Below are 17,951 nucleotides of genomic sequence, written 5' to 3'. Positions count from 1 at the left end.
GGATCCACGAGGTAGTTGCAATGGTTGATACCAACGAGTTGTGTTGTGGATTTGTCACGGAAGATGTCCTTAGTGTGAGGACTTAGTCGTGAGGCCAACGCATCTATGTGATAGCTTGAGAGGGGTTGAGTGGGACGAGAGATACGAGGTTTTACCCAGGTTCGGCCCCTCACAGTAAAGGTAAAAGCCTACATCCTGCTTCATTGATATTGATGATGATGATGCTCACGATTACAAGGGTGCACTTTCGCTACCTCTCTCTCTCGAGAGCTATTGATTTGTCTGTCTTAAATTTGTCCCTCTTGGGATGCCTTGCCCCTTCTTATATAAGTTGGAGGGACGGGTTACATGTAGAGTCCTAGTAGGATTAGGATTACTCTATTACAAGTGAAGTCCTAGTCTTGCTTCATTTGTAAGAGAATATTCCTTATGCCTTTCTTCTTAAGCCGGCCTCCCATAACATGAGCTGGCCGTCTGGGCCTTGAGCTTTGTCATCCAACTGACCCACCCGCCGGGTCACTAATGAGTCGCAAAGATCTGGCGGGTCACTCGTGAGTCGCCATGTCCGGGCGGGTCACCAGTGAGTCGCCAAGCTTCAGTCGGGTCATACATCAGGCCAGGTTACACCGTGGGGTATATCCCCGACAAGTTGGTTGCAACTGTTAAAGAATTGTAAGACCATCTTACGTCCAAGCCGCTTACTTCTCCCCCCATAGATGAGGATTGAAGGGGGTTAGGCTGGGACCACGAGCATGGGATGACGTGGAACCTTCATCCAGCATCTTCTCCAGTGGTGTGAGTGGGCTTTGGGCTCTCGCAATGCATGATCTAGTTAGCGAGATATCGTCAGTGGTAGAGAGAATGATGAAAATGATGGATGATTCGACGACAAGAATGTGTGTACTTCAGATGAAAACTCATGCTCTTCCTTTCCAGGCTATATCAGGCAATGTGGGCTTGTGAGCGTCGAAGCTTGACTTCGGGGATGAAAAATCCTCGATTCAACTTTTCGTCAAACTCGTCAATATTAGTGTATGTATGACCAGGGATGGAGCTAGCAAGAGGCGAGCTGGGGCCATGGCTCCCTCCGTGCTGTAAAAAGATCCTCAGACTACCCCTAAGTAGTATGTTGAATGAATGAGTTTGGTCACTAAATTCTTATGTATGGCCCCCGCAATGTTTTACATGTTTCAACACCCCCCCCCCCCCCCCCCCCCCCCCCCACACACACACACACACACAAATCCCAGTTTCGTCCCTGCATATGATGCATCGGAGAAGGCTTTGTCTAGGAGTGGCATTTTTTTTTGTTTAGTTAGGTCTTGTCATAAGGTTAGCGGTAGAATTGTGGACATTGTGCCACGGGGACAGACCCATTTTGGACGGCCTATGGTTTCTTTATTTTATTTTTCTGTTAGTTGATTCATTCAGCATCAATGCTAGGCTTTGCTTGACATTGTGAAATATAGTCAACGATACATGACTATGTGCATCTTTTGTCCTCCATTTTGAAGAAAAAGTAGATATAAGGTTTTTACTACTCCATTTGTAATATTATTAAGTAGATTATACATGCATAATATTAGATCAATACAGGGAATAAAACCTTGAGCGGCGAGACAGCAAGTGTTTGTAAGTGATACTGGGTCTACTAGCTAGCTCAATCATGCCAGCCCCCTTAATTGGAAATAAAATAGAGCCAGATATACTCATAATGACCGCTAGATTCTCTTCTCTCTCTCTCTCTAATGGAAGTCTTTGTTTTTTAAAAACTTTCGATCTATTCATATTCAATCATGACAATACAACAACGAATATAAGAAATAACAAAATTATATTCAGATCTGTAGACCCCCTAACGACGACTACAAATACTGAACCGAGCCGGAGAGGTGTCGCCGTTATCGTCCCTCCCTCGTCAGAGCCAAACAAAACTTGTTGGAGTAGACAGTGAAAAAGTCATCGTGCTAAGGCCTCATAAGACCATCACACCAGAATAGCAACCACAACTGATGAAAATTTCTATTAATTTCTTTGTCATGTATGAAGAGTATATAGAACCATGCACGAAAGGGTTCGGCTTCTTCTGGCATTGCATGTTGAAGACGCGTACAACCAAATAAGCCTGCTGGATATCGTTGTAGCTGCAAATTGTTTAGTGAGTCCCAATGCAAGAGTTAAGATTATAAGAAGATAACGCCAGTTGTGTTACTTTATCAGCTGGCGACCACTACCGGCTAGGAATCGTACGAGAAAGAGTGTATAGAAAGCGTTGTTGCTAGGAATCGTACGAGAAAGAATTATATATAGAAAGCGTAAACAATCTGAGCCTATGTACCGGTTCATTGTAGTTCATTGTATGTACACCTGTACAGGCACCAGCTACTATTAATGTAAGTTTGGTTTGTTGATACATGAGGCGACACGGAAACTTGTTTATCTCTGCCGTCTCTGTCTGCATCCCATGGACCCATGCATGAAAGGTGGCAGCAGATCCGGGTGTGTGCTTGCACCAATGGCTTCGCCGTTCGCCAATCTGGGCGGGTTTTCTTTTCAAATCACCTTTTAATTTTCATCTGCTCCATGCATATGTGCACATGCATGGCGTACATGTATTCAGCGTAGATGCATGCACCCTCCATATGCGCTTCATGTGCTAGCTTCAGGAGCCAGCCTGCTAATTTGGGTTAGATTGCATACTACTTATACCTACCGTCTATACGTATTAGGATTAGGAAAAGGTATTCACCTGATGACGCCCGGGTGCGTTGCCGTATCCAGCCGCCCTACGTCATTCGCATCTGTGCAATCCTATTATTCGTCCATACTACTCTAGATCGGTCCAGCATGCAAGGCCGGCCCGTGTAGCTGATGGATGGACAAGTTGATCTATAGATTACAGTTGTGTCATTGCAATTCAAAGCTTGTCTGCCCCGTGTACGTAGCTGCGCTTGTTCGCTGAACGCTGGCTATATATAGAGAGATATACGGATTGTCTCGTAGACTCGACGTATATGCTGCTCGTCTTAACTCTTACTCCCTCCGTTCCGAATTACTTGTCTTAGATTTGTCTAGATACGGATGTATCTAGCACTAAAATGAGTCTAGATACATCCGTATCTAGACAAATCCAAGACAAGTAGGAGTAATTCATTATCTACATGGAGCTACCTACAGGGGATCACTCCTACCACCACGGCTACTCTATTTCTTTCTCCTCCGGTACACCACAGTGCACACATCATCAGCGTGCTCCTCAAGCTCGAGCTCGTGCTGAGTGCTGACATGGAGGTCGACCACCAGCGGTTGTCGTTCCTCATGGAAGCCACCTCCATCACCAGCACCGACCACGGCTCACCTCCCGCCTCTGCAGGTGACGCGGCCGGCGACCACAGTGGAGGCGGCGAGTTCACGGCGACTCCTGTCGCGTGGCCGGCGCTGGGACTCCAGGGGAGCTCCAGTGGTTCATGCAGTGCGCCGGAGTCGCCGCTCATCGGGGTGCGGAAGCGGCCGTGGGGCAAGTACGCCGCGGAGATCCGGGACTCCACCCGCAACGGCGCCCGTGTTTGGCTTGGCACTTTCGACACTCCGCATGCCGCCGCGCTCGCCTACGACCAGGCGGCCTTCTCCGTGCGCGGCCCGGCCGCCGTGCTCAACTTCCCGGTCAAGCTTGTGCAGGAGTCGCTGCGCGCGCTCGGCATCGGCGGGGCCGCCGCCGCGGGGGACTCGCCTGCGCTCGCGCTGAAGCGCCGCCACTGCATCCGGAAGAAAAATCCCAAGAACAAGATGAGGACGGGCACGGCGACGGCGGCAGCGGGGACCGACGCTGCATCGTCATTGTCAGCGTGCGTGCTGGAGCTGGAGGACCTTGGAGCCGACTACCTCGAGGAGCTGCTCACCATGTCGGATCTGTGAGCCACCGCTCCGCTCATGCATCCTATATATGTATATATGATGACTTGATGTGTCCGTCGTGGTGAACCGAACCGAGAGCTCCTGCCATTTCTTTCCGTGAGAGCGACGCCGTCTTATGCAGAGGTAGCGGCGAGCTATCGCATCCGTTTTACATTGCTGGCTTGCTGCCGTGCCCACCATCACTTCCATTCCATGTTTGTAAATGGCATGCAACATTCTAAGGTGCGTGTGTCTTTGGGTCATTCCTTGGGCGATGATGGTTTACACACTATAATGGCTATGCCACGACAATAAATCAGAACAACATGCTGGAATAATTAGGATTTTAATTGATTTACTAATCCACAATAATATCATGGCAATCGATATCGTGCTATACCAATATTTTTTTTGGACGGTTACATGTACGGAATGACGGGTTCCGCGGAAGACCACTGAGTTTCTGGAGTCTCGGATCTTCCAGAGGATGGAGCGCGCCACCGATGGCCATATATCGTCGTCCTGTCCCAGCGGCGTGGCGATGTCCCAAATGTCGTCGATGGTGGCGGGAGTCGGTAGATGAAGGGCCACCAGCACGGCGGTGCTATAGCAATATTAATTGTGCTTTCTAAAAAAGCAATATTAATTGTGCTTTTTTTAAATACAATATTTAATAACGAGATGTAAAAACTGTGAATATGTTTTTAAAATATTGCTTTTAGAAAAACACAGTTAATATTGTTTTTCTAGACCCCGCAAAAAAATTGTTTTTCTAGAAAGTACATAACTGTGCTTTCTAAAACATTAATATTAATTATGCTTTTTTAAAAGCAATATTAATTATACTAGATGTAAAAACTGTGAGTAAGTAGGCAACATGGAGCTAACACACCTATGAAATTCGCATGGAGAATAAATGCATGAACCAATAAGAGAATGGTCGGAACAGTTGTCCAGCCGGAACGGCCGTGGCGACAGAGTTGTTGCCGATGTCAGCCATGCTGATTTTTTAGAGAAAAGACGAAGCCGAGCCCGAGTTGGGCGTTAGCCTAGTCCGACTTTGAATTAACAAAGCTATCAACCGGCAAGGATACAACTGCAGCATGCAACCAAGTAGAACAACAGAAAGCGGCAAGATACAGAGAAGTTGGAAAACAGCTAACTAAGCCTCGGACACTTCATGCATGAAGAATATAAAAAAGAACACATAGATGAAGAAGTCGAGGTCCTCCACCGCAACTAAACATGAATGGAAGCAATGCCCGCTCTGAAGACGGAATGAAATGCACCTACATGGCCTGCCATCACCAGACACTAAGGACCTCGGTACGACACATCCATCCAACTTCTTCTCCGAAGGTGGACACAACCTCCTCGACTGGATCGCAAGACGTCGCACCGTCGAAGAACGAAAAGTTCCACATGAACATCGATGGAAGCCGCCGGATAGTCCCAAAGAGCAGATCAGAGCACCCAAATGTGCCGAAGAGGCTCACCCAAAGTAGAGTGCCCTACACAGCCCACTGCCAGAACACGCCGAAGGAAAAGAGCTCAGGCTTGCATGAAGAAGTACATGCCATCGGCTGCTGCCAACGAACCCACACATTGCCCACTGCTACAGTGCTACTTATATAGTTCATCAGGATTTCATGAAGGGGAACTGTGACGCTCGGATAATTAAGCTACAGTAATTCCCTGCTAATGATGCCACGTCACCATGGTTACTGTTGTTAACCTCACGTTCGTTCAAAACGGATTCAAAATTCAAATTCAAAATATGCAAACAACAAAAGTTTTCGAACATCAAAACTAAATTGTTCGGGTTGTGTCAAATAATGCATAAGTAATTATGATGAAGAAACCACATTTTTATAATAAAATTAAATGCTCTAAATTAACCAAAACAACTAGTAGAACAATTAATTAAATACCTTTTCAAGTTACAAGATTACAAACTGTTTTTTAATGCCTAACTAGTATTGGCAATGGAATAACTAGTAACACTACATTAGGTGTTGTTTTATAATGAACAAAACTAAAATGAATAGTAAATAAAATAGAAAAACTAATTAACAGGAAAAATAAAACAAAAGAAACCAAAAAGGAAGAACCCCCCTCATCACGGCCCACTGACCCAGCTGGCCGGCCAGCCCACTAGCCCAGGCCGGCCCCCACTCCCCCATAACCCTAGTAAACCGAAACCCTAACCAACCCATCGCCTCACTCCCCCCCCACGTTCGCCTCCCCTCCCGATCCGATCTGGATCGGGGCTCGATCCACGCCACCGCCAAGACGCTACCCGAAGTCCCCCCCCCCCCCCGCCTGAGGACCCCGACGCCCTCCGCCTCGCTTCCTCATCTCTCTCCCTGCCCGATCTGCATCGGGGCAGCCTCCCCGATCCCATCTCCCCGCCGGACCGCCGTCGCCGCGCTCGCCCCGGACGTCGTCGTCTCCACCACCGCCGTTGTCGCCGTCGTCCTCATCTCCGCCTCACGTCGGCCGCGCCGTGCCGCTCCACCAACCGTCTACTGCGAGCCTCGCCGCCCAACTCCCCTGCAACGGGGGTGAGAACACCATTTCCCCCTGATTCCTTTTCCTCGTCGTCCCGCACGTCCTCGTCCGCGGTTGCCGCGCTCCGGCCCGACCACTCGCGCCCCGTCTCGTCCCGCTCACGCTCCGCGCGCGTTCTACCCGACCTCGCCGCGCCCGCAGACCTGCCCCTCGTCCCTGTACCCGCGCTGCGCGCGCACGTCGCCGCACAAACCGCGCACCCCCGCGCCCGTCGCCGCACAAGCCGCGCGCCCCGCGCCCGTTGGGGTTCGCGGGCGCCCACTTTGCTCCCCCCGCTGCACTGCGCTGCTGTTGGCATCTCGCCTCCCCTGCACACCGCGCCCGCCTCCCGCGCTCGTGCGCCGCGCGCGTCCGCAGCCTGCTGCTGATGCTGCTTGCTGCGAAGCTGCCCGCCTCCACTCGCCGGCGGCTGTGGCGCGCCCCGCCGCTGCCCCGGTTCCCTTTCCCTGCAGCGTCCAGTCGGGTGCGCCCCTGTTGGGGCTGTGCCCGATGCCTGCGCCCGCTATGGCTCCCCCTGAGCCACTGACTAGTGGGCCCCTGCCCTAGAACAAAAAAGATAAAGAAAGGAAAGAGAAAAATAAATATTAATTAATTAATTAACGAATTAATTAACCTATTTAGTTAACTAGTTAAACCTAATCAATCCGCTAATAAACTAACTATTGTTAATTAGTTAGCAGGCTATGACGAACGGGACCCACACGTCAGTTTGACCTAGTCAACGCCCTGTTGACTGCTGACGTCATGATGACATCAGCTTACACTATTCTGGATAATGTTGATTTAAAATAATTAAGTAAATTCTAAAAATGATTAAATCTTTTAAAAATTAATATAAAATAAACCGTAGCTCGGATGGAAAAACTTTGTACATGAAAGTTGCTCAGAACGACGAGATGAATCCGCATACGCGGCCCGTTCGTCCGCCACACACCCCTAGCATATCGAACACGCAACTTTCCCTCTTCAGTTCATCTGTCCGAAAACGCGAAACACCGGGGATACTTTCCCGGATGTTTCCCCCCTTCGACGGTATCACCTATCCCCGCGTTAGATTACCCCTGGCACCGCGTATTGCCTTGTTATATTTTGTGTGATGCTTTGTTTGCTCCGTATTTACTATTTCTTCCCCATCTTCTTCCCCCGCTTTTGTGTGATATTTTGTTGTCTCCGGTAGACCCCGAGACCGACGCCGCTGCTACCCAGTACGACTACGGTGTTGACGACCCCTCCTTCTCGGCTGAGCTTCCAGGCAAGCCCCCCCCTTGATCACCAGACATCGCCTATTCTTCTCTCTACTGCTTGCATTAGAGTAGTGTAGCATGTTACTGCTTTCGGTTAATCCTATTCTGCTGCATAGCCTGTCATTGTTGCTACAGTTGTTACCTTTACCTGCTATCCTAATGCTTAGTATAGGATGCTAGTGTTCCATCAGTGGCCCTACACTCTTGTCCGACTGCCATGCTATACTACTAGGCCGTGATCACTTCGGGAGGTGATCACGGGCATATGCTATATACTTTATACTGTTACATTACTTATGATACTGTTCGGAGATGGGGGCTGAAGGGGCAGGTGGCTCCATCCCGGTAGAGGTGGGCCTGGGTTCTCGACGGCCCCCGACTGTTACTTTGTGGCGGAGCGACAGGGCAGGTTGAGACCACCTAGGAGAGAGGTGGGCCTGGCCCTGGTCGGCGTTCGCAGATACTTAACACGCTTAACGAGATCTTGGTATTTGATCTGAGTTTGGCCACTGGCTTATACGCACTAACCAACTACGCGGGAACAGTTATGGGCACTCGATGTCGTGGTATCATCCGATGCCTTCGTGATGTCAGCGACTGAGCGGCGCGCGCCGGATTGGACCGTAAGCCTGCGCTTGTATTAAGGCGGCTAGGTCTGCTTCCGACCGCCCACGCAACGTTCACGTGTGCAATGGGCGATGGGCCCAGACCCCTGCGCCATAGGATTTAGACCGGCGTGCTGACCTCTCTGTTGTGCCTAGGTAGGGCTGCGACGTGTTGATCTTCCGAGGCCGGGCATGACCCAGGAAAGTGTGTCCGGCCAAAGGGGATCGAGCGTGTTGGGTTATGTGGTGCACCCCTGCAGGGAAGTTTATCTATTCAAACAACCGTGTCCCTCGGTAAAAGGACGACCCGGAGTTGTACCTTGACCTTATGACAACTAGAATCGGATACTTAATAAAACACACCCTTCCAAGTGCCAGATATAACCCGGTGATCGCTCTCACACAGGGCGACGAGGGGAGGATCGCCGGGTAGGATTATGCTATACGATGCTACTTGGTGAACTTACCATCTACTCTCTTCTACATGCTGCAAGATGGAGGCTGCCAGAAGCGTAGTCTTCGACAGGACTAGCTACCCCCCTCTTATTCTGGCTTTCTGCAGTTCAGTCCACCGATATGGCCCTTTACACATATACCCATGCATATGTAGTGTAGCTCCTTGCTTGCGAATACTTTGGATGAGTACTCACGGTTGCTTTTCTCCCTCTTTTCCCCCTTTCCCTTCTACCTGGTTGTCGCAACCAGGTGCTGGAGCCCAGGAGCCAGACGCCACCGTCGACGACGACTCCTACTACACCAGAGGTGCCTACTACTACGTGCAGGCCGTTGACGACGACCAGGAGTAGTTTAGGAGGATCCCAGGCCGGAGGCAAGTGCCTCTTTCGATCTGTATCCCAGTTTATGCTAGCCTTTTTAAGACAAACTTGTTTAACTAATGTTTGTACTCAGATATTGTTGCTTCCGCTGACTCGTCTATGATTGAGCACTTGTATTCGAGCCCTCGAGGCCCCTGGCTTGTATTATGATGCTTGTATGACTTATTTATGTTTTCCCGTGAGTCCCTGATCTTGATCGTACACATTTGCGTGCATGATTAGTGTATGATTGAATCGGGGGCGTCACAAGTTGGTATCAGAGCCGACTGCCTGTAGGAATCCCCCTTCCACACCACTTGGCCGAAGTCGAGTCTAGACATTACAAAACTTTTACTAACATGGTTGTGTGTCTTACGGGCCCACGTCGCCATCGGGTGGTATTAGGATCTTTTATTCCTCGTCCATACTCTGGGAATCTGATCTCTCTTCTATTCGGGTTAAATAAATTTTACAAAAAACTAACATTAGGATCTCGTGATCACTTTCACCCAAAGAGCCCCTTATTGCAGAGGATCGCGTGCTGCAACAGAAGATTCCGAAGATACTCTACAATGTTCTCTTGATACTTTGTGCCATCGCTTTTGCAATTCCCTTTCATCGATAAAACCCCTATGGATAACGACGTACACTTGCCATTCATACAATCATTCCCCGTTGATCTTGTTATTACAAGATACCCCGAAATTTTCTCTATGGTTACATGAATACATTGTGCCTACTGCCTTGCAGTTCTTTGCCACCTGAATACCCCTACGGACAATTTCTCGCACTTAGCGAGTATCCGCTCATCCCAGTTGATTCATGTATTTCACAAAGGTCTTAGAAATACTATTTGATCTTCCGAAAATCCTCAGCAGCTTATTGTTCTTGAAATTCTTGCTTGCTTGCATTATGGTTAATCCCATAAGTATAGTAATCTTATTGGCATCCTTTGCCACTATCATTTCGAGTCCCTTGATTCAATATGTTGCGAATGCTCGCAATCCTCAATCAGATCCTAGAATTCATCCTTCCGGCTCAGACGCCATTTTAAACATGAGCTGGATCTCGACCAATCAAGTTGTCGTCGATTGTAACCCCCTATGTCTATTCGGCTATCCATCTTTGATCAGAGCGTCTGCTTCTGATCCTTTGTTTTGGAAATCATAATTCCTTTGTTGTCTAAACATCGAATTATTCCGATGTTCTATAATCCGATGCATTTGCATTCTTTCTTCCTCTTATTGAGTACCGATACTCACATCAGCTCCGTTGTGGACCGCCAGATCCATTGCAGGGTTATTATCCGTTAGTATCCTCCACATTGAAAATTCTTGTGAGTTATTCCCATGATACATAATGCCTTGGTAAATTGTATCCTCTGCTTTCTCAACCATGCTCTACTTTCGAGCTTGAGTTATTTACTTCTGAACTTTGTAGTATATGTTCCTAAGACACCCGATGGGTTGAACCAATGCCTTCCTTAATCTGTGCAACCCCGAAAGATTTCACGGGTCATACTTATCTGGTATTGCACCAGGTAAAACTTTCAACATCTAATGCCATTTCGAAAAGAAATGAGAAGTGAATGGAAGGTTATACATTGAAGAAGTGGGAGTCGACCTTGAACTTTGTGTTCATGCCCATGGACACGATGTATATCCTATCATGGAAGCTTCTGGTAATAATAACTATTTCATTGATAACTTTCATCTGGTATCTGTGAATTGATCATTTGCAACTATGGTTCCGACCATATGTTCTTCTTTGATCCCATTTCTCGGGCAAGTTTAAGCACTTGTCTTCTATGGATCAATACACCAGTCCAACCTTTACTTTGACCTCTCATCGAGTATTACACCCTGGTATCTCGAGAATATCATGGAACTACATAACTTATGGGTTCTTCATCTACTATTAATTTTCTCACCAAATCCAATTTTTCCTGGGTTTTGGGTTGTCATCAGCTGAGAACACTGATAAGTGAATCAATTCCGCACTCTGATTCAATAACTCTAAGTAATCTTCATTGCTTATGAGTTTATTAATCCTTCAAGTCATTCCTAGCCTGATCGGCTATATCATTATCGTGCAACTTTTTAACTGTGCTACCTGGTCCTTCTTCCCGGAGCACAACTTTTCGACGATGAGCTAAGCTTACGCCGATCTTCCTCGTCGTATCATTTCGCCTTGAACAACAAGCTTGATTTCGAGTTGTGTCGTACCCTTGGTTCCAATAACCTTTTGCCTCATCATCCCTTTGACTTGATGTCATCGCCGATTGATTACATCTTCATGAAATCTCTCGACAAATGTGTCGTGATCATCATCAACATCCCGAGCTCTTCCAAGATATATATCGAATTCTTGATGAGAAATGCCATGCTTGCCCCCTCGATGATTTGTGTTAACATCAACAACATTATTGATTTCCCTCCCAACACAAAACTTGTTCTAGTTTTGCGTTGTACCTTGAGTTCCTTGCTATCCGACTTATGTTATGCTCTACCTTGGAGTATTACCATCGTTTATGTCAAGAATGTCGTGAGAATTTCACCACCTCTTATGAATTATTGATGTAAGTAATACTTCTCACCATAACCTTCCCTTCTTGGTCCCCGTGTTGATTCTAACCGGGATACCAACAAGTGAACGGTGCTGCTTGGATTCTTTACTTCTAGCAACCCTATTGCTTTGAAGTTGATGGATGGTAGTTCGTTCTTAGACTATTGGTTGTTGAACCACCATTCTAACGTTGAAAATGCTACCTAAGCCCATCTTTCGGGTGCACCTTTCAACCAATGTTTACTTGCGTATGTTTTCCTCGGGCATACATAATTATATCATTTGATCTGACAAATGTTATCTCCTTGTTTACATTATTGAGGAGATCCATATTTTTGGAAGTCTTGATGAATTGTCGCTGATGTCCATCAGCTACCTCCCTATCCCTTCATTGGTTTAATGATGAGCTTTTGTTTCGGAACTCGCTTCCGTAGTAAATTTCCTGAGAATCTTACAATGTCATCCCGTCAATTTGTGTTGCGCCTTCCTTCTCAGGCCTCCTGAGTCTGAGTTATCCTGACACCAATCAGATCTGAATCTCGGTCAGATATGATGGTTGGAACATTTTTCCAAGAGTTATAACACTGGTCTTTTATGACCCGGTAAGGTGATGGCATGCCCAGCACACCTGGCCGGATGACCTGTTGTTATAGTTTCCTTTTCTGCAAGGCTATCCATTCTTCCATGTGGAAATTGTAAGACTTATTCTACAATATGTTCCTGATGGATCCTTCGTGTATCCCGAGTCTCACCTTTGCTTGAAGACCATGTCAATGCTATCTCGAAGCATGTTATGGTACTCCGATTTTCAATAAGAACATTTGAAGCACAATGCTAAATTTTCTTTATCAATTATCCAAACACCGTTGTATGGGTAATGTCATGAAGTTTCTCTCCCCTTTCCTAAAGGGTTTTCTACGTTATATCCTGTCATGGATATCATGCTCTGCTTGCCCTTGGGAAGAATATACCCCTGTAATATGTGTTTAAACACATTTTCCTTTCCATTGTTCTGTTTAATTTGATAACCATATTTTTCCTTTCCGTCGTTTGGTTTAACCTTTCTTGTGATCTATATGATCTAAGCAGTAATAATTCACTGCTTATGTAAACACCTCGGTGTACAACTCTGTCAGTGAGACCCTGTTTCTACTGTTGATGACTTTCCGATAACCGCCGATGGACGAGAACTTTGCCTATTGGTCTGCCTCGTTCAACGAGCAGGAAAATGGTTCTCTTCGTCCCTCGCCCTTGGTACCGACGTTGTTGCCGACATAATCGACAGGCTACCCTCTGACATGCCTTGCTTCCATGATCACGCAAGACGTCTCCGCCCTTCCTACTTTTAACCCACATGGTGGGCCCATAACCCACAGTTCCACAGGATCGAAACCTGACTCTCCTGTACACCCTCGATTTCCAAAGTTATTCCTCGCGCTTGACTTCGTATGTAATTCACGGGGTCACCTTCCTTGTAATCTACTTTGGAATCAGACACAATACTTATTCCCATTGATTTGAACCCCTTTCATGCCCCGTTTCAGGCATCGAACGTTTGTCTGCCCGCTCGAAACTTCCCAGGATACCTTCTTATTTTGCTCTCGATATTTTCTCAAGTTTCAATTCGAGAGTTACTTTCCGCCACCTTCCTCGATGTTATCGACCAGATAGTCAACCTTGCAGAGGTCTGTTCTCCCGGAATACCCCCTTATATTCTTTCATAAGTACGAAGGAGTTCTCGAAGAATGGACGACAACATCATCATGATGCATTGGAATAAAGAATTGAAGACATCAACGAAAGGGATTAAATTCTTCGAGGAGATTCGTTAGAATATCGTAACCAAACCTTTCCCCTTACTCTACCTTTTAAATCTCGGGACGAGATTTCTCGTAGTGGAGGAGAATTGTGACGCCCAGATAATTAAGCTACAGTAATTCCCTGCTAATGATGCCACGTCACCACGGTTACTGTTGTTAACCTCACATTAGTTCAAAACGGATTCAAAATTCAAATCCATAAAAAGGCAAACAACAAAAGTTTTCGAACATCAAAACTAAATTGTTCGGGTTGTGTCAAATAATGCATAAGTAATTATGATGGAGAAACCACATTTTTATAAAATGTTTAAATGCTCTAAATTAACCAAAATAACTAGTAGAACAATTAATTAAATATCTTTTCAAGTTATAAGATTACAAACTGTTTTTTTAATGCCTAACTAGTACTGGCAATGGTATAACTAGTAACACTACATTAGGTGTTCTTTTATAGTGAACAAAACTAAAATGAATAGTAAATAAAATAGAAAAACTAATTAATAGGAAAAATAAAACAAAAGAAACAGAAAAGGGAGAACCCCCCTCATCACGGCCCACTGACCCAGCTGGCAGGCCAGCCCACTAGCCTAGGCCGGCCCCCACTCCCCCATAACCCCGCTAAACCGAAACCCTAACCAACCCATCGCCTCACTCCCCCCCCCCCCACGTTCGCCTCCCCTCCCGATCCGATCTGGATCGGGGCTCGATCCACGCCACCGCCAAGACGCCGCCCGGAGCCCCCCCCCATCTGAGGACCCCGACGCCCTCCGCCTTGCTTCCTCTTCTCTCTCCCTGCCCGATCTGCATCGGGGCAGCCTCCCCGATCCCATCTCCCCGCCGAACCGCCGTCGCCGCGCTCGCCCCGGACGTCGTTGTCTCCACCACCACCGTCTTCGCCGTCGTCCTCATCTCCGCCTCACGTCGGCCGCGCCGTCCCGCTCCACCAACCGTCTACTGCGAGCCTCGCCGCCCAACTCCCCTGCAACGGGGGTGAGAACACCATTTCCCCCTGATTCCTTTTCCTCGTCGTCCCGCACGTCCTCGCCCGCGGTCGCCGCGCTCCGGCCCGACCGCTCGTGCCCCGTCTCGTCCCGCTCACGCTCCGCGCGCGTTCTACCCGACCTAGCCGCGCCCGCAGACCTGCCCCTCACCCCTGTACCCGCGCTGGGCGCGCCCGTCGCAGCACAAGCCGTGCACCCGTTGGCGTTCGCGGGCGCCCACTTTGCTCCCCCCCGCTGCACTACGCTGTTGCTGCCATCTCGCCTCCCCTGCAAACCGCGCCCGCCTCCCGCGCTCGTGTGCCGCGCGCGTCCGCAGCCTGCTGCTGATGCTGCTTGCTGCCGCTGCTGCCCGCCTCCACTCGCCGGCGGCTACGGCGCGCCCCGCCGCTGCCCCGGTTGCCTCTCCCTGCAGCGTCCAGTCGGGTGCGCCCCTGTTGGGGCTGTGCCCGACGCCTGCGCCCGCTATGGCTCCCCCTGAGCCACTGACTAGTGGGCCCCTGCCTTAGAACGAAAAAGATAAAGAAAGGAAAGAGGAAAATAAATATTAATTAATTAATTAACGAATTAATTAACCTATTTAGTTAACTAGTTAAACGTAATCAATCCGCTAATAAACTGACTATTGTTAATTAGTTAGCAGGCTATGACGAACGGGACCCACACGTCTGTTTGACCCAGTCAACACCCTATTGGCTGCTGACGTCATGATGACATCAGCTTACACTATTCTGGATAATGTTGATTTAAAATAATTAAGTAAATTCTAAAAATGATTAAATCTTTTAAAAATTAATATAAAATAAACCGTAGCTCGGATGGAAAAACTTTGTACATGAAAATTGCTCATAACGATGAGACGAATCCGCATACGCAGCCCGTTCGTCCGCCACACACCCCTAGCATATCGAACACGCAACTTTCCCCCTTCAGTTCATCTGTCCGAAAACGCGAAACACCGGGGATACTTTCCCGGATGTTTTCCCCCTTCGCCGGTATCACCTATCCCCGCGTTAGATTACTCCTGGCACCGCCTATTGCCTTGTTATATTTTGTGTGATGCTCTGTTTGCTCCGTATTTACTATTTCTTCCCCCTCTTCTTCTCCGGTAGACCCCGAGACCGACGCCGCTGCTACCCAGTACGACTACGGTGTTGACGACCCCTCCTTCTCGGCTGAGCTTCCAGGCAAGCCCCCCCCTTGATCACCAGACATCGCCTATTCTTCTCTCTATTGCTTGCATTAGAGTAGTGTAGCATGTTACTGCTTTCGGTTAATCCTATTCTGCTGCATAGCCTGTCATTGTTGCTACAGTTGTTACCTTTACCTGCTATCCTAATGCTTAGTATAGGATGCTAGTGTTCCATCAGTGGCCCTACACTCTTGTCCGACTGCCATGCTATACTACTAGGCCGTGATCACTTCGGGAGGTGATCACGGGCATATGCTATATACTTTATACTGTTACATTACTTATGATACTGTTCGGAGATGGGGGCTGAAGGGGCAGGTGGCTCCATCCCGGTAGAGGTGGGCCTGGGTTCTCGACGGCCCCCGACTGTTACTTTGTGGCGGAGCGACAGGGCAGGTTGAGACCACCTAGGAGAGAGGTGGGCCTGGCCCTGGTCGGCGTTCGCAGATACTTAACACGCTTAACGAGATCTTGGTATTTGATCTGAGTTTGGCCACTGGCTTATACGCACTAACCAACTACGCGGGAACAGTTATGGGCACTCGATGTCGTGGTATCATCCGATGCCTTCGTGATGTCAGCGACTGAGCGGCGTGCGCCGGATTGGACCGTAAGCCTGCGCTTGTATTAAGGCGGCTAGGTCTGCTTCCGACCGCCCACGCAACGTTCACGTGTGCAATGGGCGATGGGCCCAGACCCCTGCGCCATAGGATTTAGACCGGCGTGCTGACCTCTCTGTTGTGCCTAGGTAGGGCTGCGACGTGTTGATCTTCCGAGGCCGGGCATGACCCAGGAAAGTGTGTCCGACCAAAGGGGATCGAGCGTGTTGGGTTATGTGGTGCACCCCTGCAGGGAAGTTTATCTATTCAAATAGCCGTGTCCCTCGGTAAAAGGACGACCCGGAGTTGTACCTTGACCTTATGACAACTAGAATCGGATACTTAATAAAACACACCCTTCCAAGCGTCAGATATAACCCGGTGATCGCTCTCACACAGGGCGACGAGGGGAGGATCGCCAGGTAGGATTATGCTATACGATACTACTTGGTGAACTTACCATCTACTCTCTTCTACATGCTGCAAGATGGAGGCTGCCAGAAGCGTAGTCTTCGACAGGACTAGCTACCCCCCTCTTATTCTGACTTTCTGCAGTTCAGTCCACCGACATGGCCCTTTACACATATGCCCATGCATATGTAGTGTAGCTCCTTGCTTGCGAGTACTTTGGATGAGTACTCGCGGTTGCTTTTCTCCCTCTTTTCCCCTTTTCCCTTCTACCTGGTTGTCGCAACCAGGTGCTGGAGCCCAGGAGCCAGACGCCACCGTCGACGACGACTCCTACTACACCAGAGGTGCCTACTACTACGTGCAGGCCGCTGACGACGACCAGGAGTAGTTTAGGAGGATCCCAGGCAGGAGGCATGCGCCTCTTTCGATCTGTATCCCAGTTTGTGCTAGCCTTCTTAAGGCAAACTTGTTTAACTAATGTCTGTACTCAGATATTGTTGCTTCCGCTGACTCGTCTAAGATCGAGCACTTGTATTCGAGCCCTCGAGGCCCCTGGCTTCTATTATGATGCTTGTATGACTTATTTATGTTTTTAGAGTTGTGTTGTGATATCTTCCCGTGAGTCCCTAATCTTGATCACGTTTGCATGCATGATTACTGTACGATTGAATCGGGGGCGTCACAGGAAGGGTGATGTAGCACAGTAGCGAAGTATTTCCCTCAGTTAAGAATCAGGGTTTATCGAACCAATAGGAGCCTTCACGAGAAACATATAAACGGTACCTACACACACAAAGCAAATACTTGTACCCAACGAAGGCAAGGGGGTTGTCAATTCCCTCGTTCTTGCCGGTTACAAGGATTAAATCTGGTTGTGATAGATGGATAATATAAAAGTAAAATAAAAGATAATAAAACGCAGCAATGTATTTTTAAGGTTTTAGTAAAATAAAGTGAATTGCAACCCGGGGGCCATAGCATCACTAGAGGCATCTCTCCCATAAGCATAATAACACGGTGGGTAGACAAATTACTGTTGGCAATTGATAGAAAAACACATAGTTATGATGATATTTATGGCGTGATCAATATATAGACATTACGTCTGTGACAAGTAGACCGGCATCCATCTGCATCTACTGCTATTACTCCATTTTGAGAGCGCTTCTATGCTTGCCTCTCTAGGTATTAAGTTCAATAACAAACAGAGTAATGATTTAAGCATGATGACATAATG

General features: G+C 48.0%; 1 pseudogene; it reads left to right on the top strand.

Annotated features, from left to right (window-relative positions):
- Positions 1–3,133: 3,133 nt before the first annotated feature.
- On the top strand, positions 3,134–4,221 carry LOC109764155 (ethylene-responsive transcription factor 1B-like; annotated as a pseudogene).
- Positions 4,222–17,951: the final 13,730 nt, after the last annotated feature.

This window comes from Aegilops tauschii, chromosome 5 (genome assembly GCF_002575655.3).
Source record: "Aegilops tauschii subsp. strangulata cultivar AL8/78 chromosome 5, Aet v6.0, whole genome shotgun sequence".
Lineage (NCBI taxonomy): Eukaryota > Viridiplantae > Streptophyta > Magnoliopsida > Poales > Poaceae > Aegilops > Aegilops tauschii.
The sequence above is the reverse complement of the archived record's forward strand: the minus strand, read 5'-3'. Positions and strand labels throughout refer to the sequence as shown.